General features: G+C 42.1%; 1 protein-coding gene across 1 annotated transcript in view; it reads right to left on the reverse strand.

Moving 5' to 3' along the window:
• LOC122808326 (plexin-B3-like) overlaps window positions 1–27,737 on the reverse strand; it is a 2,760,797-nt gene that overhangs the window by 1,935,160 nt on the left and 797,900 nt on the right. The gene's annotated exons all lie outside the window — the stretch shown is intronic.

The following is a 27,737-nucleotide window of genomic DNA, read 5'->3' on the forward strand; positions in this document are numbered from 1 at the left end:
ACTGACAATCTGGTGGAGAGAAAAAAAAGAAATTGGCTAAGAGATAATGTTCTCTGAAAGCATTCATGAGCTTTTCCAACATAGTTAATGTTCTGTGAAATCCTTCAGGGGTTTTCCCAGCTGGGAAAGCTATAAAGATAAGACAAAACCAACTAGCACTTAGAAGCATAGGCTGCACCATGCATCCTGGCATGGATGACCTTTCTTTTAGGTTAACTCAAGTCTGTGAGTGCAGCTATTAGTTTGGGACTTTAGTTCCTATTAGGAGGGAAAAACTTCAGTATTTAAAGGTGTACATAATTTTGTGTGTTAGTATTAAAGTATTACGTTTTAGGGGGGTACTGAAGTTGGGCTTTTGTTTTGAGGGTTTTCAAGAAAACAAAGTTTTGTAAGATGTGACAAAGGCTCAGATGTACATGACAAACAACTGGATAAAAGTTCAACCTGCCAAACAGTGTATGCATGTAACAAAAAAGCTGGAACTAGGAATTTAACAAGAAAGGTGTTATACATAAAAAGGTGGGAATAATATCTTTTTTAAATACAATGATGCTTTCTTTAATGTCTTTAAATGTAAATGGCCACACAGATAAATACAAACGAGAAAGAGTACTGAACTATATTAAAATGTAGAGTGCAAATAATTATGTTACAGGAGACGCGCTAAGAAAGAAGTGAACAACTGAATTTGATAAAGAAAGGTCAGGATGGTTATTCAGCTGAATACCTGGGACAAAGGAAAAGATGAGTACTTAACATTAATTGCAAGAGGAGCTCCAATTGTGATAGAAGAAAACAAAAAAGATAATTATGGCAGATTTGTAGTGCTAAGGGGCTACTGGCAAGGGAGTAGGATTATACTGGCATACATTTACATTTCCTTCTAAAAGTGCTGTAATGGATCTTAAGAAAATTCTGGGAGAAATAATCAGTTTTCAACAAGGAATATTACTTATTGGTAGGGACTGGAACTTGATTTGCAAAGGGTGAAGATCTATAGGGGGGGGGGCAGAAGGGAAAATACAACAAAGGAGGGTAGATTTTTTAAAAACGTATGAAAATATTTGGCAAGGAAAATGGGAATTCAGTAATAGGAGTTTGTAGTGAATTTACATATTATTCCCCAAGATATAAAAACTGGCCTAGGCAACACAGAATTTACATTTCACAGGAACATGTACATTTAATTGTAGGTCTTGATACCCACCCAATAACTATTTCAGATTATGCACTAGTAATAGCTAAAATAAAAACACAGGGTAATAACACAAAAATGAGACACTGCTACTTTCCCACCTGTTGAAAAGACAGGAATTTAAGGAATGGGTAGTGGAGATTATTCAGGAGCTGTTAAGAGAGGACAGAAATTTCTTCTGAAAATATAGCTAGGGAGTGGGATAAAATTAAAGCGGAGTTTAAAAATAGGGTGCAAATGAAAGAAAGGGAGCTATGGTTAAGAAGTAACAAGAATTATTTAGAGGGACTGACAAATGTGAAAGTATTGTAGAAAAGGGGGAATCTCAAAGAACAAGAGGAGGATCAAAAGCTGAATGCTAGGCAGAAAATAAGGGATTACCTCGATAATATGCATAAGGTTTAGCAAGACTGCTGTTAAGCAACTGTTTTTGACAATAACACTACAGCACAAAAGCTTTTAGCACAACGACTCAGAACGCAAAGTAGAAAGGCTGTCACCAAACTTAGGGAGCCTATAACAAAGAAGGTAACAAGAGATCCTATACAGGAATTAGAAACATTTGGGAAATTCTATGAGAGCCTCTATAAAAGCACAGACATATAAAAATCAAGAAAAGATACCAATGGAAATGTTTATGAAAGAATTAAATATGCCAAGGTTAGAGGCAGATGAGGCTCAATTGCTAACAGGATAGGAGAGGAGATAAAATTTGTGATGTATAACCAATCTACAGGAAAGTTCCCCAGGAATAAAAAGTATTCCTGTTGAAGTTTGGAAGCCAGGAGGAAAAAAAATGATAAATATCTGGAAGGTTTTGTTTAACAATATCTTAAGAGAAGTAGTACCACCATTCCTGGAAGAAAGCAGTGGTAAGCTGTAATACCTAAAGAGGGTAAGGATACATCACATCCATCTTCACACAGGCCCATTTCAATACCAAACCATGATTATAAAGTGTTCATGTCTATAATGGCTAAAACAATGCCAAACATAATGCCAAAGCTGACAGATATGGATCAATGTGGTTTTGTGGGGAAGAGGCAAACTTCTGACAACATTAACAGAACAGTGATGATTTACAGGGAAGCAGAATGTAAGAAAATACCATTTTTGTTGGTGGGTCTTGATGCAGAGAAAGCATTTGACAGAGCAAGCTGGGACTTTATGAGCAAGGCAATGGAAGCATTTGCATTTCCTGAAAAAAATTAGGTGGTTGATTAGGAGAATACAAGAGAAATCAGAGGTGAAAATTAAAGTGGGCGGGGTCCTCTATGATAATTTCTGCTTGAGCAGAGGAACCACGCAGGCATAGCCGGCTTTAGGCACCAGCGAACCCTGCGGTCGCTGGGGGCCCCTTGTTCCTGAGGGGCCCCCAACCACTGCAAGTTATCTTATCTTGATATTTTGTAACATGTCTGTCAAAACAACAGGAACTAGCACATGAATCTTGCATTTTTATTAAACCAGGTGGGTAATGACTCTTATTTATATCTCCTTTAAAATTCAAAGATATCGCTGGTTATACTAATAGTGTTTTATCAACCAACAGCTTTCACAATTCCATTAAATATTTTACCACTGACATAGTGCCCCTGGCTTAGTTAAGCCCTGCTGTTGGATATTCTCTGCAATAAAATTTACAGCATATACAGCTTTAGGTGCCTGCAATACCCATGGCTACAAGCCCCCAGTCATTCTTGACTGCAGGGAACCCACAAAAGCTGTGGCTGATTGGGGAAAAATGAGGAGGAAAAAATATATTAATTTCCTGATTAGGCTGTGATATGACTGTTAGAATAAAGCTGGTAATGAACACGGGCAAGGTAAGCACTAGAGATCATCAGCCCAGCGTGACTGATCTCGGTGCATACCTTGGTGTTTAAGAACAGCTGATGCTTCTGATCTTCAGGGATGGTTTTCTCATACAGGGAGTTTTATAAATACTGGCAGAAGAGCAGATACTATAACTCTCAACTTCTTTGTGAACAGTTAATACCAATAATACCAGAATAAAGGCTCAAAATGAGGGACATGTTTTAAATATTACTCTACTTCAATTAAAAAGTTAATGGAATAACACATTTTGCATCAACATGCATTTTTTTTGCTCAGTAAGTATAAAACTCTGATGTCTGGATTTATTGACTGTCCATAATCCTGAATGATTAACAAACAAATCAAACTTGTTCTGAAGGACAGAGCAAAATTATGAGCAAAATCAGGGAAGGTCTGTGAAATCAGAGACAGTGACAGGTTTGCATTACTCCTCATTGAGGTAAATAAAAGTGACTTACACCTGCTGTTTAACTGCTAAGCAGCAGTCACTGATCTGGTATGCCAGTAGCAGTGATACAAAACTAGTATTGCTACAGCCTATATATATGTAAAAAGTATTAGTGATTTTTATCCGTGTGCACACACCCAGTAATGCCAGGACACATACATTATTCTTCTGGGTATCAGTAAAAAATGTAGCTAACAAGTAATTATATTTCAAAAGTGAGGCATAAAATATGTCTTCTAACATTTAGACACTTAGATCTTCTAAGAATCTGGTGGCCCCCACTCCCCTGATTATATAAATGGATACAGGGGGGCTCACTTAATCATCCCTTGACTTTGTAGGGGCCCCACAAAAGCTGTTGCTGGTTGGGGAAAAATGAGGAGAAAAAAATGCATTAATTTTCTGATTACTCTTTTAACCTGAACAGTCTAGATATGGCCACCAGTCCTGCTTGGGTATGTGTGTACAGGAAGCTGCTGTAGGTTGTGTGTGTGTGTGGGGCGGGGTTGTGTGGTATTACTACTTTAATTTTCATCACAGTCACACCTTAGAGGTGTGGCCATGAGGTCATTATATCGTGTGTTTGGACTCAGGACAGTCTGGTCATTATTTTCTTTTACTTTTCTCACAGACCTCGGAGGTGTACAAAGAAGGTTACTGTGGCTTGTGTAGGGGCAGGGTAATGTCTAGGAACAACACAGTAGAATGCATTACTGCAGTCAGTGTTTCACTTTCCCTCACAATCACCCTTCAGGAATGCATACAGGTAGCTGCCTTTGACAGTTTGGGTTGAGGAGTGAGGAGGCATGCTATGTATATGCATGTCTGCAGTCACATGAAATACATGACTGTGGCAGTTTGAAAATATGATTCCACCCCAGCCTAACACCAGAGCGATGTTTAAGCAGTCTTTTTTTTTTTTGGGGGGGGGGGGTGAGGGAGGCAGGCAATTCCCAGACAGGACTTGTGTATCCAGATAATAACTATCTTGTTAGTTTACTGTTGTCATCTTTGAATATTAAGTCTTGGTACAACTTATGTCTTTTGAAGGAAAAAAGACTGAAATTCTTTTCTTACTCATGTTTTTTTTTTTTTTAGGTCACTACTGGATTAAAAGGCTGGGATAATGCTCTAAAATACAAACCAAAGCATCTATAACTTCCTCAATGGTTATTACTGTGATGTCTTGGTCAGGAAAAATGTGTTGAAAGGATTCATAGGTTCATAGGTGTGTACTAGGCTAATGGCCCTAGACCCTTTTATTTATATATATATATATATATATATATATATATATATATATATATATATATATATATATATATTTCTGGCATTGTGCCACCTGGATTCAAGGAAAACTAAAGCTGTACAGCAACGTGATTTCTTTCCTCAATCATAATTTTTAAGTCATCATAGGTTGAAAAGATTGTGTAAAAAGAAAAAATTCTTTAAAACACACTTCAGAGCATATAGGGAGTCATGGCTTTTTGAAAAAGCTGAAGAGTAAGGCAAAATGAGAGAAAAGGAAGAAAAAAGTAGTGTGCATAGTATGGGGTGCCCAGGATGGAGGAAAAACAGGAGAAGACTGGAGGGTGTGTGTGTGGGGGTGCTGAAACAGTAGGTCTATGATGCCATTTCATCTACATAAAGTTGCTGCAATGCATCATTGTTGCAACTATATGCCAGTAACTGTAAATATCCTTTTGCGAGATGGTATAACATAGTGTGGTACACAGGCCTGTTGTAATGTAAGAGTACTGTAGCTACAGGTCAGTCTGTGTGCACTACTCCTAAAACTTTGCAGTATGAACTAAAATGTTGCTTAGGAAGGGTGGCAGTGACAACGTGATACATAGACTTGAAGTACTCAGGGGCCCCCAACTTGACATCTGCTGGGGGCCCCCAAAATGGTAACACCGGCCCTGCACGCAGGTATGGTCCTCTTTCCCCTTTATTATCTGAATTATATACTTAGATGTCCAAAAAATATATAACAAAGGCAACACCAGCAACAAGGCGTATATGCAGTAAAACTGATTTAATAAAATAAAATAAAATGGACGTAAGCGCTTTCGCACAAAAATGTGCTTCATCAGACAAACATGACCACAAAAAATGCATTTAAATAGCTATGTAATTGCATCATTAGCCTATCAAACCTACCCAATTATTATCTATGCAAATCTCTGGATTTCAGCACAGGTCTTAAAGAGACCCTGTCATTAAGACCAGGTCTCTTATCTGTCTGCATCCTCATTATCCATTGCAACGCCATTTCTTCATTTTAATTCTTCAAATCTCTTCCATGTAATCCCTCTAGCACTATTTCAACAACTTTAAACAAAGCCATGCAGCAAATCATGTTCCAAGACATGCCTGGCCAAAGCATTATTGTCATCACATCTCTTTTTATGCTGTACAAATGCTCACACAACCTTTCATAGAAAGGATGATTTGTCTTACCCATGTAGAAACTTTCGCACATATTATTGCCATCACATGTTTTTATGCTGTACAAAAGCTCACGCAACCTTTCACAGAAAGGATGATTTGTCTAGCCCATGTAAAAACTTTCACACATCTTACAGGTGGCCAAGTAAACTAAATTAGAAGTCTTAGAATCAGCCCGTAGTTTTAAATATTTCTGTTTCGACAATGGATGTTCAAAGCTATTAGAACTATCTATACAATGACAATACTTACAGCTACCACAACCAAAAGTTTCCACTGGAGCAGTGCTCAATCCATTTTTGACTATATTATCCCTGTAACACAAACAAAAAATCTCTTAAACATATCTATAACATGGCCTCTCTCCTACTACTTCTCTAATACATTCATCAACAGTCAAGATCTCCCAGTTTGAACTAATGACACTACACACTTGTTCAATGTCACTTGCATACATCACTATGGGTACATGCCCTATGCTTCCTGATCCTCTATTACCTGCTACATCCCTGTAGCACCTGAAAAATATGGCTTTGCCGTATCCATCCTCAAACGGTTGACCTCATCAACCATCGCAAATCATGTTCACATTGCTTACAAAACACTTTTAGTACAGGATCTAATACAGGTTGATTAACACTAGGGTTCTTAAAACACGCATTATATTCATTTGAAAACATTTTAAGCATGACATTCCTGCTAAACAGTCTCAAATCAATTAAAATGTCAACAATTGTGATGCCTGTGCAGGTATAAAAGAAAGGTCTCGTTGCAACAAAGATGACTGTGCTGCAGTTAGTATCTTATTAGATATGTTAAACACTACAAACTGGATGTTCTCTTCCACATCCATTTCAAAGTGGTGGACTGTGTCCTGCCTGCTGCCATGTCCATTTCCATTTCCTCCTCCTGCCGTGTCCGTTTCCTCCCTCTGCTCTGCAATCTCTCTCTTTCATCTATTTTCACCTGCTTTACTGGCAACGGTAGTTTCAGCTCAGAGAAAAAAAATTGGTTGAGAAGCACAAGTCTTCTTTCTAACATCCAGTTGTCCCGTACCAAATGTCCCTCCCCTTGTGAAAAAAAATGCAGCAGGCTCTTGCGGTGGTGTACGAAAGGAATCATTGGTGGATGTAGTTTCCTTAGAAACACAGTCTGTATTTACTACTGTAACTATATCATTGCCCCCATTAGGAGCAGGTTCCAATCTATGATTACTGTTATCATTATGCCAAGGCCAAGTAAAGACATGGCCTAGCTTAAAATCATTAATGTCCCGCCCCAACTTCTTAATCTTCTGTCCTTTTAGAGTCTCATATACCATAACATTATCTATAATCTCATCAAACACTGAGACACACCTTCTCATAGGTACTAAACAGTCGCTGTTTCCTTGCTTCAATGCCACTAGATAACTCATTCTGAATAGGACTAAAAAACTTTATTAAAAGGTGCATATAATTGAAAATATGTTCAATATTTAACTGCTGCCACTGAGATAACAAGTCAGTGCAAGTCTCACCATAAGAAGGCATTTTCGTAATCCTCAAACCTCTTGGAATAACAAGGTGGAAGAGACATGCCTCCAAATGTAGTCTCTGCCACTGTAACCGTTTAAACTTATAAGATTGTTCTCTAGCCCTCATCTCCTCAAAAGGTAGCGCATTCTCCTGAGATAATTCAGGTGCTATCCCTGTATATGCGTGTCAATAACACAACGGATTGTTATCCAAATGCACAAGCCTGGTAAGCCGGTCACATTTGACATTCTTCCTTCCAACGCTAGTAGGTATATAATCCAATTCCACAAAATCACTGAAACCTTCAGCCATGTCTCCCAAGGAGGAAACAAAGAAAAACAGGAAACTGTTCAACAGAAACCTCCAACAGGCAAGCCGGTGTGCCTTTAAAGCAGACAAATGTCCAAAAAATATATAACAAAGACAAAACCAGAAACAAGGAGTACATGCAGTAAAAGCTGATTTAATAAAACAAAATAAAATGGATGTAAGCACATTTAAATAGCTATGTAATTGCATCATTAGCCTATCAAACCTACCCAATCATTATCTATGTAAATCTCTGGATTTCAGCACAGGTCTTTAAGAGACCCTGTCATTAAGACCATTAATACTTAGAACCATTTGCAAAAAAAGGAACTCAGAAATTCAAGGATATAATTGGTATGGTAGTCAAGCTGGCCTTATTTGCAGATATTTTTTACCTGACAAAACCAGAAAAAAGACATTACAGTGTTGTGAAACATTTTGAGACAATTTCAGAACTTTTTGGGATACAAGATTAATGAAGCTAAAACAAAAGCAATAACAGTAAATTATGTACCCAAACAGCAACTGGTTCAGGAATACTCATATTTATGGGGACATGATAAAATTAAATATTTAGAACTATGGATTAAAAATGATTCTAGTGTGGCAGCTAAGGATACATGGGAATAGACTAAACAAAAGACAATACAAAAACTGAGAAAATGGAAGATTTGTTATATGGATATGGATAGTAAGAGACAAGCAGTTAAAATATTTTAGCCCCTTTAGTCTTGTATACAGGTCAGGCATACTTTTATCAATCAGAGAAGAAGTTGTGAGTAGTAATTAAAGAGCTGAAGGACTTTATCTGGGAGGGGAAAACGGCATGAGTCAAGTGGGATAAGCTGATTCTTCCAGTAGAACAGGGCAGATTGATATTACTCAATTTGAAGGGGTATTTCAGAGCTAGACTCCTATACATAGCACAAACAGAAAACTATAAATCAAAGTGGAAAGGGATAATGATGAAACAAAGGGTAAAGCTCAAGAAACAAGGAGAGACTGGGATTTTGGATGCAGGCCTTTAAGGAAAGCAATAATCTTGCAGAATATATCCATAAAGTAGCAGAAAGTATAAGAACTAAATCAACAGGGGAATGGAGAAAGGAGATTCTGCTGATAGGGATGACTGCAATTACGGATACAGACAATAGGCAAGAGAGCACCAGAACTTACTGGAGAAAACTGGCAAAGGAACCAAGGTACTGGGAGCAAATAACTTTAGAGGGAAATATGACAGAATGGGAAGATGCTAGGAATTTATTTGGATTGCAGGTTAGAGTGTGTCCTCCCTATCAGGGATTGATAGAGTATAGGCACAGAGAAAGAAACAGGGGGGGCCTAAACAAAAGATCAGCACTGGTAGAGTTTTTAATAGAATCTGGAACAGAAGCTGCCATTAAAAAAGGAATAATTAGTAGAGCATGTAAAATATTGCACGATAAAGAATAATTGTGTAAAATCTTATCATAACCATAGATGTCCTTCTCTTCCATGTTGCAGTATTCCAAACTCTTACTTTTCCTCTCTTGCTACCCCAATGTCCAACCAGTGTACAAAAGCTTCTAGTCACTGCTAGGTCCGTGGAACATCTCACTTGGCTAAGGGAACGTGGGCCATAAAAGTGACACCTGTATGCACCAGACCTCAGAACTGAGCACCCCAGTCGGACCCCCAGGAAAAACTGTGCAGGTCCAGTGCCATCCAAGAAGGAACAGTTTATGGGAAATGGTGGGGAAGGAGGGAGGCAGGAATACTGCAAAATGGAAGAGAAGGACATCTATAGTTATGGTAAAATTTTACACAACTATTTAATGTCCTTCTATTCACATGTTGCAGTATTCCAACTCTTGGGTGAGTGCCAATGCTTACTGGGAAGAAGAGGGTGGTGGCTTGGAACTATTCTCTATAAATCCATGGAGGATTGCTCTGGCAAATCCAGCGCTGGATTTGGAAATTTGGTCCAGTTTGTAGTGCTTGGTAAATGTGTGGACAGATGTCCATGTAGCTGCCTCTAAAATGGTGGCAGTCTCTAATACCTTAAAGAAAGCTCCTGATGAAGCCATAACCATAGTGGGGTGTGCTTTAACTTTGGACCCCAAGGATTTCACATGGTGTGCATAGCAGAAGGAAATTGCACTGGAAATCCAGGCTGAAACTGTTTTGTCACTGCTTTCCCCAGGGCCCTGGGTGAAAGGAGACAATTGGTCAGATTTTGATAGATTTGGTCTTGTCTAAGTAGAACCTAAGCTCTGTGCACATCAAGGAAATGTAAGACTTCCTCACTGTCACTCTGAGGATGGGCAAAAAAGGTAGGGAGGTGAACAGCTTGGTTTAAGGAAAGCTCGCTGACCACCTTGGGGATGAAGGAAGGGTTGGGGTCCTTTACCCTATCTTTGTGTAAGAGAAGGAAGGGGGAATGGCTATGAGAGTCTGAAACTCAGACACTCTTCTAGCGGATGTCAAGGCCATTAGGAGTACTGTTTTCCAACTGCAGTGTTTCAGAGAAGCCTTAGAAGCTGGTTCAAATGGGGGGGGGGGCACTGTGAGCATCTCCAAACTTTTAGTTATGTACTCACCATAACTTCAGATGTTTGGGATCCATCTCGCCTACATTCTGACTGATGGGTTCGGAGCCGATCCTCGGCTCCGACTCGGCACGCTTATGCCAAACAGCGAAGTCTCTTATTGGCTGAGCTTACTATATCCCAGGATGCACCACTACCAGTCCCCCAGATCTAGTTTGTCCGCATACATGCACACGCATGCACTGCTTATATAACATTGACAGATGATACAAGATAAAAACAGTAGAACCCAAACCGTTCAATCTCTTCTGATCTCCAAGGCAGGGGAAGGTGGGTGGGTATTAGGAATGTGAGATGGATCCCAAACATCTGAAGTTATGGTGAATACATAACTAAAAGATGTTATGTGATCCTATCTCGCCTACATTCTGACTGATGGGACAGCGTCCCTAGCACCTAAATCCTGGGTGGCTCACTGGAAAACACTCCTGAGTACCGTGGAACCAAATGATGCTCGTCCTTTAGATGCCACATCCAATTTATAGTGGGAAATGAAAGTGTGCGGGTTGGACCAAGTAGCCGCAGCACAAATTTCAGAAATAGCGAGCTTGGAATGGAATGCAATAGAGGTAGCCATAGCTCTAGTAGAGTGAGCTTTGACAGATGTTGTAAGTTGCTTATTTGAAGAGGAATAAGCTTGAGTTATGCAATCTCTGATCCATTTGGCAATAGTAGCTTTAGTGATGGATTTACCCAATTTATTATCTGAAAAGGACACAAACAATTGATCTGTTTTCGAATTTGCTGAGTCCTATCTAGATAGAAGCGCAATTGCCTGTGAACATCCAATGTATGGAAGGTGTATTCCGCTTTGTTTGAAAATTTTGGAAAGAAAACTGGTAGCTCTAAAGATTGTTGGAGACAGAGATTAGAGCAAACTTTGGGGACAAAAGATGGATTAGGTCTAAGTGATACTCTATCCTTGTGAAAAATCAAGTATGGTGGTTTGATAGATAGGGCTTGAAGTTCTGAAACTCTTCTTGCAGAGGTAATTGCAATCAAGAAGGCAATTTTCCAAGACAGATATTTCAACTCACATGTAGCAGCCGGTTCAAAGGAGGAAGATGTTAAGGCACGAAGTACCAAATCAAGATCCCACGGAGGCGCAGGATGAAAAACTGGGGGTCTTAAAAGCACAGTACCTTTCATGAAAGTTTTACATAATCTGCTGCTCATCAACGGTGGGTCTGTGGAATTGTGAAATTTGGAGATAGCTGCTAATTGGACTTTAATAGTAGAGACTGAAGATCCTTGATTAAACAAGGATGTCAAAAATTTCAAGACCTCTGGTATCGGGGCAGAAATAGGGTCTAATCCTCTGAGTTGAGCCCAGATAGCAAACCTCTTCCACTTACTGTGATACAACTTCTTAGTGGTGGGTTTGTGGGCTGAAGATAAAATGTGAATAACTTCCGGGTCCAAGGTGTGATTTCTGACTATAGTCGGAAGTGGAGGAGCCAAGCTGTTAATTTCAAAGTGTGAAGGGACTGGTGCTGTTGTCCCGACTGATGAATCAGAAGGTCCGAATTAGGTCCAAGAACCAAGGACCGTCCAGAGTATATTTCTGTAGGTAGGGGAACCATACCTGACGAGGCCAGTACGGAGCAATTAGAATCATTGTGGACCCCAATTGGGAAGCTTTCTGGATGACTTTGGGGAGGAGTGGAATCGGAGGAAAAGCATAAAGCAGTCCTGTTGGCCAAGGTTGGACTAGAGCATCCGTAGCTGTCTCCCCTTGACGCAGGGTCAAGGAAAAGAACCTTTGCACTTCGTGTTTCGTGGTGTTGCAAACAGGTCGCAGCACGGAATCCCCATCTTTTGAAAATCTGACCTGCTACTGTGTCGCACAGGGACCACTCATGAGGAGAGAGAATAGTCCTGCTCAGTCTGTCTGCCAATACCTTGCATTTGCCTGGAATGTGGGTCGCTACCAGGAAGCTTGGTAGCCACTGCCCATTCCCACACCCTCATGGCCTCTCTGCAAAGGGGTAAGATCTGGTCCCTCCTTGTTTGTTTAGATACCAGACTACCGACATGTTGTCTGTATGGATGGCGATAATGCCTTGAGGGAGAAACTTGTGGAGGCTTGTAAGGACAGAAGTACAGCCCTCATTTCCAACACATTGATATGGAGAGATGTTTCGTTGGGAAGCCAAGAACCTTGAACTGACCTGCCCAGACAATGCCCCCCACCCGTCTGGGAGGCATCCGTGGTCAAGGTGGCCACCGGAGGGGGTATAACAAAAGGTCTTCCCTGATTCAGATTGGATGGCAGAAGCCACCAGCGGAGGTCCCGCTTGCACGTTTCTGTAATCAGTATGTGATGATTGAGGGGGAGATCCTGAAAGGACCATTGTGTCGATAACAGCCACTGAAGAATCCTCATGTGCAATCTTGCCAGAGGAACTAGGAGAACCGTGGCAGACATTGAACCTAAAAGTTGCAGGACCATCCTGGCTGGGGCTTTGGATCTTAGAAGCAGGGCTCGGACTTGATCTTGTAATGTTTGTATCCTTTCGGTAGGAAGGAAGATTCGCATTAACTTTGAGTCTATCTCTGCACCTATGAATCTTATGCGCTGAGAAGGCAGCAAGACAGACTTTGACCAGTTGAATGTAATTCCCAGGGAAGCACCCAGGGAGATGGTGGCTTGTAGGTTCTCTAGTAGTAGATGCCTGATGGTGGCAGTCAGGAGCCAGTCGTCCAGATAGGGAAACACTTGGAATCCGAGACTCCTCAGGTGAGCAGTCACTACTGCCAAACACTTGGTGAACACCCTGGGGGCTGTGGTGAGACCAAAGGGCAGAGCACAAAATTGGAAATGACTGTCTCCCAGGCTGAAGCGCAGATACCTCCTGGACGCCTGATGTATCGGTATGTGATAATAGGCGTCCTTGAGATCTATGGAGCACATCCAAACATCTTTCTCCAACAATGGGAGAATCGACTGTAAAGTGACCATTCGGAATTTGGACTTCATGACGGACTGGTTTAGTTTGCTGAGATCCAAAATGGGTCTCAGGTCCCCTGTCTTTTGGCACTAAAAAGAACCTTGAGTAATTTCCGGATCCGATCTGGTCTGTGGGGACCGGCTGGATGACTCCTTTTTCTAGCAGCTTTGAAGCTTCTATGGCTGCGATTTCCCTTTGACTGGGTGGTGGGTCCGGGATTTTTTGGACGGTGGGGGTGAGTGTGTGAAGGGAATGGTGTAACCTCCGGCACAATCCGAAGCACCCATCTGTCCTGAGTAATAGACTCCCAGGCTTTTAGGTGCTTGGCAACGGCACCCGACTGGCTCGAGCAGCACAGCCGGGCAATCCCTCATGAAGTGTGGGAGGCTGAAGAGCCACGAAAGGACTCGCGGTCTCCAGTGTTGCGGGGTCTCTGCCACCTCTGGGACGGCGTCTCCCAGAAAAATTTCCCGTCCTCTGCCTCTGGAAGGGAATCTTCCTGCTGTTGGGGAAAGAATTTCTGTGATTTGCAGAACCACATCTTCCCTCCTCTTTAGCCTTGGGATAAGGCCGAAGGGAGTGGAATAACGTGCCTACGGCAGATAAAGTCTTTCCCTCTTGCTCACAGCGGGTAAGAGTGTCTTTTACCTTGGGTCCAAACAAAGAAGACCCATCAAAGGGAGCGTCGGCAAAGGAAGACTTGAAGGCCTCCGAAATGACACAACGGAGCCAGGCTTGTCTCCAGAGCCACGCCTGTGCCTGCCGCTCTGCCCGCCCCTTCGGCCGCATATGAAATGAGCCTCATGGATGAGTTAGAAATCGAGTTAAGGATAGCCAACTGAGAGCTAACCGACTGGGCTAGCTGCTCAGGTAGGTTACCTGAGAGGGAGTCTGAGAGCTCCTTGACCAGATCCCTCTGTAGTCTGGTGAAATGTGCCAAATAATTCAGGGACCTCAGAGTAAAGGCCGCTGAAGTCAGGGTGCGCTTTCATTGCGGTCCATGCTCCTAGACTCCTTATTAGGAGGATGGACGGATGTTGAAGCCTCTGCCACGTCCTGCTGGGTAGCAGATGCCACCACCAAGGCATCTACAGCCATGCCTTCAAGAACTCCTTCTCGGGTGGGGCAGACAAAAATTTGTTAGGGCGAGAAGGCACTGGTTCCACAGTATCTGGATGTTCCCACGCCCTCTGACAAACCAAATCCAGGAGCTCGAAGGGCGGAGACACCCAGGAGGCGGAGGGCTGAGCCCAGAAGGCCTTGAGGAACACCGACTCATCAGCGGAGGGGGTTTTGGAATTCCAGCCTCGTTGCTTGAGGATCTCTAGAATGTCTGCAAATGAGACATCATCCGAGGACGACTTTGGGGACCCCTCCGCATCATCAAGATCAGTGTCCGATGTAAGAGACTCATCGGGGGAGTCCACAAGCTTCCTCTTGCACGATCTCTTCCTTGGGGGCTCCTCCGAAAACAACTCCGAAAGACCCTCAGGAGGAGGGGAACCCCCAGTGGAGGTAACCTCAGGCCCCGGGGCTCCGCTGCCTAGAGACAGGGGAACTGCCAAAGACCTAGTCTCCATGCCCAGGGAAGGTGCCGGTAAAGCCGTAGAGATGGCCGAAGAAGACTTGGCCAACGCACTCCTCATAGCTCTGAAGGCCGGACCCCCAGAATCCTGGGAGGGTCCAGTCTCCGGAGCCATGATAGCAGACGGAAGTCCCGCGGCCGAAGCACCGAGAGGGAGGCTTGGAACCGACAACATTGGTCCCGAAACGTCACCCCCGGGTCCGGTCGAAGAAGTCCATGTGCTAAACTCGGACCCGAAGGCCGGGGTTGGAGTAAGGGTCGGAGCCGACCCTAGGATCTCCACTGGCTCCATCAGCACCTGCTCCAACGGAGCCGAAGCGGTCGGAGGAGGAATGGCCATGGAGTGGGCTATCGGCTCCGAAGCCAATTGGGTCGGAGCGAAACAAATTTCTGAAAGACTGGGGACTGGAAAAGTCTTTGGAGCACCCTGTCTATGTCCGAATCTGACATCCTTGATGACTTGGAAGAGACCGAATGGGTCAGAGTAGGCCTCTCCAACGGCTCCAAGGTCACTAGGAGACCGGCTCCGAATCGACTCTACAATTATCGGCGCCGAAGGAATGTTCAAACCAATTTCCATCGGTGCCAAAGAGGGCTTGCGCCGAGGAGGAAGTGTCTGAGCGACAACCTTCATCGGCTCGAGATCAGTGGAGCCGATGAAGATGACCACTCTCGATGCCCCAGACGCCGGCTCAACCTAGAGGAGTCGAGGCTGGAGGCATCGAGGCAGACTGCCCGCCTCGGCCCAAGTCCGTGGAGCCGAAGGAGAAGCCTGCCTATGTTTTTTGGCGGTCGGATCCGACGGACTGGTCGGAGCCGATGCCCTTTTCTTTTTAGCAAGAGAAGGAGAGGAAGCTAATGCCTCTTCAAAAGAGGGTTTAATAAGGCCTTTTAATACAAGTTTATTTTTCCTCTCTTGGAGGACCCTCAAGGAAAACGCGTGACACACGCTGCAGGACTCCTGCAAATGTTTGGCGCCCAAACAGTATACACAGAGAGAGTGATCATCTGTGATCGACATTTTGAAACTGCACTTAGTGCACTTTTTAAACCCTGAAGGCTTAGGAGCCTGTGACATTATGGCAATCAAATCAGTGAGCTAGCCAAAAACACAAAACACTATCACAGAAAGATTTCTTTTCTCTCTCTCTTCTTTTTCTTTTTTTTTTTTTTTTTTTTAAAGGATTGTCACAAATAGAAAAAAATAAGACTAAGGATCTAAGACCCCTAAAAATAATACGGGACTAGCCAGACAACAGACTGACAGGGGAAGGCCCTACAACGCAAATGGGACCTTTAGTCAGACAATACTCAGTCACTACACAAAAATTTCACCAAGAAAAATCTTCACTCACACACAAAAAACATACGATAGCTGTTAAAACAGCTTTTTGTTGAATTTTAAGGAAAACCCTGACAGGAAAAGTAAGTGAAAAACACTACTTAGCTCAGCCAAGCTCGAGACCACGTCTTTGCTTGTTAGCGGCAAACGAGATCTGGGGGACTGGTAGTGGTGCATCCTGGGATATAGTAAGCTCAGCCAATAAGAGACTTCGCTCTTTGGCATAAGCGTGCCGAATCGGAGCCGAGGATCGGCTCCGAACCCATCAGTCAGAATGTAGGCGAGATAGGATCACATAACATCTATAATTCTGGTCCTAGTGGGGTGGGATAGGTTTTCTGAGGGCCTGAGATGCTGTCCTTCCTTTAAGAATAAATTTCCAGGCAATCTAGTAGCCAAAGGGGGGCCCAGAGGCAGCCAATCTGAAATGCAGTCAGGTAGGTTTTAATGGAGGAGTACGGCAACCCTGTCTGCAAAAGTTCACACAGGTATGACTGTACCAAAGGGACACCACCCTGGAAAGAGTCCAACTGACCTTGTAGACACCATATGGAGAATCTTTTCAATTTAGATGTACAAGATGTCCTAGCATTAGGTTTACTTCTGCAGGACTGTGAGCATGTCCTCATTGTACAGGTGTCTGTAAGGGATCAGCACCCTATCACCCACAGGTTGAGGTTCAGAGATTGCAAGTGGGGATGGATTAGACATACCTTGCCCTGTGTGAGAAGGTCCACTTTGTGGGGTAACTTGTAGTGATTGCCCCTGGCTAAATGCAGAAGGAAGGGGAACTAGTGCTGCCATGGCCAAAAGGGGATCACCAACAAGATTTTTGGTCTGTCCTGCTGAATTTTCAGTAGGACCTTCTGAAATAGTGGGAAGGTGGGGAATGCATATAGAAACACCTCCTTTCAAGAGACTGAAAAGGCATCCAATGCCCTTGCCAGAGGCTGTGCAGCCTGCTGCAGAAGGAAGGAAGTTGTCTGTTCATAGGGCTGGCAAACAGATCTAACTGAGGTGTACCCATTTGTGGACTATGTCCAAGAACACATCCCTGTGGAGCATCCATTTGGGGGATAGTGACACGGACCTGCTTAAGGTGTCTGCCTGAGTATTCTGTTCTGAAGGGATACACACTGCATGTAGTGAGACTCCCTGTTTTCTGGCAAGTTCCCACACTTGGAGACCTAGTCTGCATAGCAAGTAGGATTTTGTTCTTTCTGCTTGTTCACATACCACAGAACTGTAGTGTTGTCTGTGAACAATTTCAGTGGGCCATGTTTCAGTGCGAGTTGGAAGGCCTTTAGGGCCAAAAGAATTAGTCTCATCTCTCTGATATTGATAAGCTCCTGTTTGATGGAGTCCAGCCTAGTACCCTGGACTCTTAGGAAGCCCATGGTTGCTACCCACCCCAGATCCAAGGCATCCAAGTACATTTCCTGTACTGGCAGGGGAGCCTGTAAGGGTAGACTTGGGTTGCAGTTCACTTGATTCAACTCTGATGCCCCTGCCCCGGCCCAGTAATCAAGGAGCCTCAATCCTCACCATCAACACCAGTAAGGGACATGCACATTGGGAGGATGAACAGTACACACACAGTAAAGTACAATTTCTCTCAAGAGCACACAGAGATCACAGTCAGTCTGGAGCTGGTTTCTCCCTCTCTCCAGATCCCCTGTAAGACCCCCACTGGCACAGCTGTAGGGTTAAGATCTCAGCTGAGTGGTCAAGCTAAAACCTCCAGCACCCTCTCTGTCCAACCAGTGCTTCGTGCCCCTGCCCAAGTAGCTGGCACCCACACACTTTGAGATTTGAATTGCATACAAACACATACACACTCCTGGGGAAGGCTGGCATCAGTTCACTAGCTATGCCCCCTTCTGCCCAGACCATAAGGTAGTAATCAGTACCACCAACTACTACTATCAGCTACTATAAAAGTCCTTACCAAAGGCATCCAATTCTACTGTGTAATGTTACTGTTATCCAATTGGTAAGTGTGACCAGAACTTTTAAGGCTACTCTAGTATCACCAAATACATATGCAAGTACGCTAAGAGCTTATATAGCTCTCTACACAAAACCAGCCACAATTGAGAGGTTTAAATAATATTTAATAAATAAAAGCACAAGACAATACTCATTAGCTCAACATAGTGACACTAGAGTTCACAGTCACAGGAAATATTTTACAACAACATAGCAGGATGGTCTCACAAATACAGAAAACATCTAGACTGCTCTTGCTATATTACTGTCCATCTCTAAGAGAAACTAAGTTCTAAATAACTTACTTACAGAGCAATGAAAAGTGCTGGTGAGTTAACATGTCCAGAACAAAATACAAAATGCCCCATCTCTGCCTCTGAAATAGTTCGTAAATTAATAATACACACTACTGCTGAATCATCTCAGATTACATCATTCTTGTCACCACTGCCTAAATTTCCCAGGCTAACAGGAACTTACATTTTTAACATGTCTCTGTTAAAAATACTTATCTCTCAGAAGCTGACAATTCTCTCTCAGAAGCTTGCCTGAAACTGAAAAGTCAAAAAACAATTACCTTGGAAACCTGTAATTACTTCTGTTTCCAGACAATAGAAAGAAGTCTCTAGCCTAGACATCCTGTCTCTTACAGCTGGGATAAACTAATTTTATAACATATCGCAAATCTCTACTTATCAGCTTATTTCTTAGAGTTTTGCAAGTTAACTCTGTATTTTCCAACTTTTACTATGAAACCATACACTTGCATTGGCATATTGTTTTATACACGTCTGCTCTTTTGCAGCAGGGTGCACTGTGGTTACAATCTTGAAGCTCAGTACAGAACACACAGTTTTCTTACATTTTAAAGGCAAGCATACAAACCATATTACTACTCACAAATTACATAGAATTATTTACAAAATCTGGGCTGGCAGTGTCACATTTTAATACAAATCATATTAACATTTTCAAGTGACATAATTATTTACAAAATTCCAGCTAGCTGGGCTTGCTGTATCTCTGTTTATCACATCAACCACTATTGAATCTCTTTCTTGAGGCAAGGCAAGAAGCAGATTTTGCACTCTAGAGGATGAGTGCGCTGAGTCCATATGGACCTTAGGTACCATTGTAGCTTTCTCATGTAGAGTCTCGCCAATGGCAACATGAGAATGGTCAATGCCACGTGACCCAGGAGCCTGAGGTATTGCCTGGCAGTCAAGTCTGTGGCCTGAAGGACAATGAGCAGATACTGCCTTAAGTTTTCCACATTTTGAGGTGGTAGGAAAGCCCTCACGACATTGTGAACCCCAAGAATACTAGGTCCTAAGAGAGGGTCAAGTTGGACTTGGGGTAATTTATCTTGAATCCCAGTGCCTGCAGGAGATAGGGAGCTGTCTATAGATGGAGTAGGAATTCTTTGCAGTCCGCCCGAGTAAAAACGTTGCCTAAGTAAGGGAAAATTTCAATCCCTTGGGTCCTTCAGAAAGCAACCACTGGTGCCAAGCACTTGGTGAAGACCCGTGGTGTAGTAGAAAGCCTTAAGGGCAAGGCCTAGAACTGAAAATGTGAGCAGGCGACAGAGAATCACAGGTATCACCTGTAACTTGGTCCTTATGGGGATGTGTAGGTAGGCATCCTTGATGTCCAAGGTGGCCATGAACCCCTGATGTAAGATCAAAGGAAAAAGGGTTTGCAGGGTGAGCATTTGAAAAGTTGGCACTTGCAGAAAGAGACTGAGGTGGGAAAGTTCTAGGATTGGTCTTCAGGCGCCATCTTTCCTTGGCACTAGGAAGAGCCTGGAACAGAATCCTCTTCCCTAATATGTCAGGGGAACAGGCAGAATAGTACCCTGGGCAATGACACCATCTAGAAATGGTTGAAATAAAGGGAGTTGTTCTTTGGGGGGGGGCTGTGGAATCCCCTCCAGGATGGAGTTGTAATCCACGTCAAGAAATAACCTCTCTCTATAATGGATAAGACCCACATGTCTATAATGATGTTTTTTCAAACAGGGAGACAGTGAGAGAGAGCCTCTGGGACAGGAATGGAGTCAGTTTTTTTTCAGGAGTGCCAGGTAGTCACAGACTACCTGCCCTGTCTTGAAATTGAGGCTTCTGTGTTGGAGTCTGGACAGGCCAGGAAGTTGTTTGCTTCCTGGCAGTCTTTCTGGCCCTGAAAGCAGGGGTGGGGGCAGAATGCTTCCTGACAAACTGTGTTTTCAATGGGTAATTCCTGTGGAATTTGGGGATAGGATAAACAGATGCTTTAGGTTCTGTAACTCCTTCCCCTTTTGATGCAGAGTTTTGAATAACTCAGCCACCTTTGTCCCAAAGACAGCAGAGTTATCAAGAGGCACATCCAAGGTTTTACCCTGATGTCATCAGGTGGGGGTGTAACCTTAGCCAAGAATATCTTCTCAGGACTGAGGCAGATGCAGCTGACCTTACAGAAGCTTCAGCAGCATCATAGCTGCAGTTAATGGAATACCTGGTGACCTGAGAGAATAGGGACAGAAGGTTGGATAACTGAGCTTTGGCAGGAGAATCTGGGATGTCACTCAGAAGCTTAGTAGCTCTTTCCAAAAGGGCTAGGGCATATTTGAACATGTGGGTTTGATAATTTATTGCCCTGAATACCAAGGTAGAGGAAGTGTAAACCTTCTTCCCAAGGCGTCCATGGCCTTGCTGTATGTCTGCGAGGAGAAGTGAAGACGATGGAAGGAGTTTGGATGCCTTATACACTGACACCGAAATAGTGCCAGGGTCCACACTGCAGGGCACTTAGCCAGGATTTTGACTCCCTCAGGGACTTTGTAAAATCTATCAGGCCTTTGGGGTGCAGGAGGCTGAGAGTCAGGATTGAGAGATGCTGTAATGAATGCATCCAGAAATGCTGGCTGTACTGGCGGTATACCTGAAGGGGCAGGGAAGTCCATCTGAAGAAGTTCTTAATATCTTTTCTGAACTTCTGTCATCCCAGAGAAATCTCATTTGAAATGCTCTCTCATCTTTGCAATTGTCTCCCCAAAGGTGAGATCCTCAGCTTGGGAATCTGCCTTTGCAGATTCTTCCTCTGGGGAGGAATAGCCAAGGGGGGTGGCAATTGGGAGACGTGAAAGGGAATCCTCTCAGGAAAAGTCAAAAGATTCCTCAGCTTCAACCAGGGAGGTATCCAAGGCCTGAGGCCTATGGCTCATCACAGGAGAAGCCACTGTGGAGGCTAAGGGAGTAGCAGGCCTTACAGCCATAAAGGAATTGAAAAGATTCTGTTAAAAAGCCTGCCAATCTGGCTGGCTCTCTGTTGGGGGAAGACACAAGTTTCCTTTTTTTTTTTTTTTTTTTTTTAAGAGAAGGCCTAGCAGGTGTTGGAGCTAAGGTAGGCCTGTGATTAGTTAACAGCGAGTACTGGAGGGATCCGTCCGGTCAGCTGGTGCAAGCCAAGGTTCCTCCTCGCCAGACGCCGACATCTGCATAAACTCTGAGGATGCGTTTTCTGCTCTGGGTTCTGTGGCTTCCACATCAGTATCCAGTGTACCCATATTGGCAGAGACCAGTCATTCTTCCAGGCTGTCGGCCACAGGAGGGATGTCGGGTGGAGGAGGTGTAGCTACGGATTCAGGCCTAGCAATTTTGGCCTTTTTATTGGGCGGTTCAATGGGGTGACTAGATCACCTCACCATAGCTAAAGCACTGATTCTCCAGATAAATATTTGAAGTGTGCAGCCTGCTATGCAGGGCTTTCGGGACGGAGACCTGGCAGATGGAGCAGGACTTATGGTTGTGCATAGGCCCTAAACAAAAAAAAGGCAAAGCTTATGGACATCTTTAGGAGGGATATGACAACCGCACTTATGCTTTCTCTTCTTGGATGACATGACCCACACAGGCATGCATTTCCCCAAAAAAAACAAAATGCCCCCAACAGGGTACTTATCTTAGAAATTTTCAATCTGACGGCCAGTATGGCAGGAACAACTGACGTTTGACTGGCAGCAGAGAAGTTCTGAGGTCTGGTGCGTCCAGACGTCACTTTTATGGACAACGTTCCCTTAGTCACAACAGACATCCCACATTCCTAGCATTGACCTTAGTCACATCAGACATCCCACATTCCTAGCATTGACTAGAAGCTTTTGTATACTGGCCGGACGTTCAGGTAGCAAGAGAGGGAAAGCAAGAGTTTGGAATACTGCAACATATGAATAGAAGGACATCTATAAGTATTAATCAGAGGAGGTTAGAAAGCATTCGGGAGAGAGACTGGATAAGCAAATAAAGAAACAATGGGAGGATATATGTATGTCATCCAAATTTGGAACAAAATCTAGAAGATTTAGGATTTTTGTCTGGAAATGTTTACACAGACATTTTCATACCCAAAGTACACTCCAGAGAATTTTTCCTTAGGTAGACAGTAAATGTTGGAGGTGTGAAGGGGAAGAAAGAGGTAATTGGGAACATATTTTCTGGGAGTGCAGTGAGCTAGCGGACTTTAAGGATTTCCTGTTGTATGCACTGTCGGACATGCTGGGTGGACAGATTGGTCTGATGAGGGAAATAATTCTTCTGAGCTATGATACAGAATCAAAATTGCCTAGACATGGTAAGGCCTTGCTATGTCTAATAATGGTGGCTGCCAAAAAGCAATTACTAGAAAATGGAAATCAAAATCTAAACTAACTATACTGGAAGTAATGAATATAGTAAGAGATAAAACAACTGGAATTAAGATATTTACAAAATGGTAGGAGCAAACTACATAAGAAAAAATGGGAATTGTGGGAACAATACATAGAAGGGAGAAATGAGGCCTAAAAGGCAGCAGAACTTAAATGAGCTATGTAATGTTTGAGTGAGAAAGAGTGGGTAGACTAAGTGATGTACAATGTTTGCAACTGGGAGTTTGTCAGTATGGGCTGTGATGTAAAATGCTTGCAACTAGAAATGTGTTGGTGTGGTGTGTTTTCATTTATTAAATAAATGTCTGATTGCCCATGTTGTAAGTGATGGTTTAATAAAGATGGTTCTTGTTTAAAAAAGTCAGGAATTGAATAATTTATGCAATGTTGCTTAGGTTATATGATATATAGAAATATATGTGAAATATAATGTTTGTGAATATAGTTTGATTACTTTTATATGAATGTCAATTTGCCTATGTCACCTGTAATAATTCAATAAAGGTGTTTGGAGGGAGCTCCAGCTTTGGTGTAAGCCATGGCTTCCAGCAATCTTGAGGAATGGATAAATCAAATGTGCTCAGATCTGATTAAAATAAACAAAACCCTGACAAGTAAATCAGCTTGAATAGCAAAAGATGATAAAAACAAAAGACACCTTAAACAAACATTCAGATGAGCAGATACAACTGCAAAAATCAGGGGTAAAAATGAAGAAAAGGCTGGCTGAGTATTTTAAAAAATGGTAGAATTAGAGATCTGAGATTTTCTGCTGTATTAGAGAAAGTAGAAAGAACAGACTATTAATTTTATAAAGGCATAAATAAGCAACTGGACTGATATACCACAAAAGGAACTGGTAAACTGAAAGGACACATCTGTGTGTCTACTCCAAATATGGTTATGAGAAAGCAGCCAAGACCTTTATTAATAAAGATGCAAACTTACCAGCAGTAAGAGTTGATCCTGACAAAAGTGTGCAAAAGTATTAAAAGTTGGAGTCACTACAGTGTTTTTTTTAAACAAGAAACATCTTTATTAAATAATCACGACACAGGCAATCATACCTTTATATAAATGAAAACAAACCATATTGACATATTTTAGTTGCAAACATTATACATCATTTATAACCTTTCCATTCATTGCCAGTCAAACATTACATAGCTCATTCAAATTCTGCCTTTTAAACCTCATTCTTCCTCCAAAATGTTCTCCTGCATGTATATTCGCAAATCCAATTTTTTTTGTATGTAGCTTGCTCCTACCCTTTTCTAAAGAACCCATTTCCATTTTTAATCTATTATATTCATGACTTCTATTACAGTTGATTTAGACTTTGATTTCCATTTTCTAGTAATTGCTTTTTTAGCAGCCACCATAATTAAACTCAGACCTTACTACGTCTATGCATTTCCAATTCTGTATCACAGCTCAAAAAAAGATAATTTCCTTAGTTATACCAATTTGATCACCCAACATTTCTGATAGAGTAGTCTGCAGGAACTGTTAAAATCTGCTAACATATTACACTCAAAAAATAGGCTCCTACTTATCTCTTTCTGTCCCGTCACACCTCCAACACTGGCTATCTACTGAAGGAAAAGTGCTTTGGAGTCTGCTTGGGGTATAAAATACCTACGTAAACATTTCCAAGCAAAGATCCCAAATCTTCTCTACTTTGTGGTATACTTGGAAGACATACATATATACCCCATTGTTTCTTTTTGAATTGCTTATCCAATCTCTTCCCAATCCTTTCTGACCCCCTCTGAATGAAGAGGATACTTTTTTTCTGTACCTTATGCATTTCCCTTTGAAACATTGGAAAAGGTTTCACTGGCAGTCTTCTCTATGGGCTTTACTACCAGAAGCAGCAGCAGAATCTCATTTTGATAGTTCACTTTATGTTGGACAAACTTTTTCCTCCTTAGGATGTTCTGCATCAAAAAAATGATTTTGACCCTCTAAGAAAGAATATTCTGAAAATAGCTGGATACAGCAGCTTGAATATCAATCCTGCTTCTCAACATCCCCGGATTACTGCAATAAATTAATTCCTCTTCTGTTTAGTGTACAGTAAGTAATCATTTTCCACAAACACTCTACTATCTCCCAATTTTAGTACTTTGTCCTTCTGCCACAGTTTTGTCAGAATCAACTTTCTGCTGGTAGGATTGCATCTTTACTGTTAAAGGTCTAGGTTGCTTTCCCATGGCCAGGTTTGGAGCATACACACAATGAGACCTTTCAATTAACTCTTACTGTGGAATAGTAGTCCAGTTGCTTATTTGTGCTTTCATATAAGAATCTATTCCATCCAGCTTCTCTGGTTCAGAAGAAAATCTTAGGTTTTAAGTACTCTGTCCTTTAACTCTATTACTTTTTGAAACAGCTTTCCTTGACCAGTCTCACATTCAGCCAGAGTTTTTCTTCATTCTGACCTCTGATTTTTGCACCTCACCTGAATATGCGTTTAAAGCTTCTTCAATTTTTTCCAGCCTTTTGCTATTTGAGTTGATAAACTTATCCAGAGTTTCATTTATTTTAAACAGCTCTGAGTACAGCTGACTTACTGAGTTACTTGAAGTCATGTCTTAAACCAAAGCTGGAGCTTGCACTACTGTTTGCTGAACAGCTACATAATTCTTCCCAATCAGTGTTTTCTCCTCACCTTTTGTGACTGATTTTCTTTCAGGTTTTCTGAATTTTTTTGTTGCCATCCATGCAATGCACTTCCTAGACAGTTACTAAAATTTTTCCTTAAAAGACAAGTTCACTAGTTCTGTTTTCTGAGGTTCAGTTTTCATACTGGGTGAGATGAAATTAAGCTGTTACTCAGTGTGCAGCCATCTTGGAAGTCAAGACAGTAGAATGCTGGTGCAAAATGATTACTCACTGTACACCAGGCGGAACAGAAACACATTTATTCCAGTAATCAGGGGTGTAGCCATGATTTTAAGATTTGTACTCAAAGCTCCCAGCCTGCTGCCCCCCCACTAAGCTACACCCACATAAACACATTGATCTCCACCCACACTCCTTACAAAATGCTCTCCTAGTCACACACCCTACACAATGCTGCTCTCTCTCTCCCACCTCTGGCAAATATATGCCAGGATGCTAGTCATTTACATGATGAAACAATACAACAAAAATGTGACAGTGCAACTGTAGCCAGAAAACTCATGAGTGCTTTTTAACACAGTGTGGCACAGCCCTCAGTCAACCAGCATACAATTGTTCACATGACTGGCCTTTTGTAGCATCAATGTAGTGTGAAAAGTCCATGTGTTACTCTACATATAGTCTTTGTACAGCATCAAGCTAGCCAGTCACACAGAGGTCCATTCATATATATATATATATATATATATATATATATATATATATATATATATATATATATATGTATACACACACACACACACACACACAATACCATAAAACTAAACCAGAGAAAGGCAAACAGCAGCACTTCACCCAAATACTCCCAACTACAAATAAACCCTAGCAACTAAGCATGGAAGTGCAAAACAAACACCAGATTCCCACAGGTGCACACAATTTGTCCAATAAACCATGATAACTATAATTACCAGTGACAGAAAAATGCAACCAATATTCATTGCAACATAAAAATATTGAATACAGGAGCATGGCCTAAACAAGTTATTTGCTTACTTCAAATAGCAAAAATAAATACTCAGTAAACAGTTATTTCCAGCTAACCATAAATTCCAAATTTATTTATTTTAGCTGTCCACCTATTTATCACTGATCAGGATAGTCCCTCTAGACTAGTGGCCCCTTTACAGGAGAGATCCCAGGTGGAATTGATAATGACTGGGGGAAATCTGGACAGGGTTCAGGTTAAAATACCCTATTTTACTTAAATTCTCCCAACTCCTTGGCACAATTCTTCTAAATGGCTGAACTCACAGCACTGCTTAAAATCATATTTCTAAACAAGAGAAAAGAAGTGCGTTTTTACAAGCAACAAATAAATAACCAAAGGACCACTCTTTCATGAATGATGGTTCTCTGAATTCACCCATCACTTCCAGTCTCCATCGCCAGACCCACACCTTCCCAAGTTCTCTGCACTGTTCTACTTCTGGCATTGAAAACATAACCAAAAAAATTCCAGTGATAAGCCACCAAGGTCCAATGACCTGCACCTGTAATTCTTAAAGACTGGTGCGGACGTATTTCATTCAGTTTACTTCTGCCCCATTACCTTCCCTAAAACACAGAAAGGTGTCATTACTGAACAGCTTCCAAAAACCAACCCACAGACCTGCTTAGACTAAAGATCATTTTCAGTACTCCCAGTGCTTAGTTAAGTGCCATAAAAAAAATGACACCATGACCAGCCATCTAAATGTACTGCTGACCATGTATCCCTAACTCCCAACCAACATGGATTCCTGGTCAAAATGAGCACAAAGACAGCTATCTAGACAATAACTGATGATATCCTAAGGGTTAAAAATAAACAGCAAGTCACAGTAGCAATATTTTTACACCTAACCAAAGTGGTTGACATGGTAGACCATTCACTTTTTCACTGCCATTCTAGTCCAAAATACTAACACCCAAAGTTCCCTACAGTTCCTTACCTTTCATTCCCACTACAATTTCAAAGTTAAAAATAGTTTGCTTTTCCACAACCAAAGCTCCTTTCTCAAAGAAGTCCCATGGGGCTTTGTTCTATCATCCCATTTCTTCATTTATATCAAAAGACTCCCCCATGAACTCAAATCTCTACATCCTTCTCTGTGCCAATAACATGGTCATCTACAGATTTCAAACACCTCATAACATTAACATGCAACT

Source organism: Protopterus annectens, chromosome 8.part0, assembly GCF_019279795.1.
Source record: "Protopterus annectens isolate FY-2018-M chromosome 8.part0, PAN1.0, whole genome shotgun sequence".
In the NCBI taxonomy this organism is placed as follows: Eukaryota; Metazoa; Chordata; order Ceratodontiformes; family Protopteridae; genus Protopterus; species Protopterus annectens.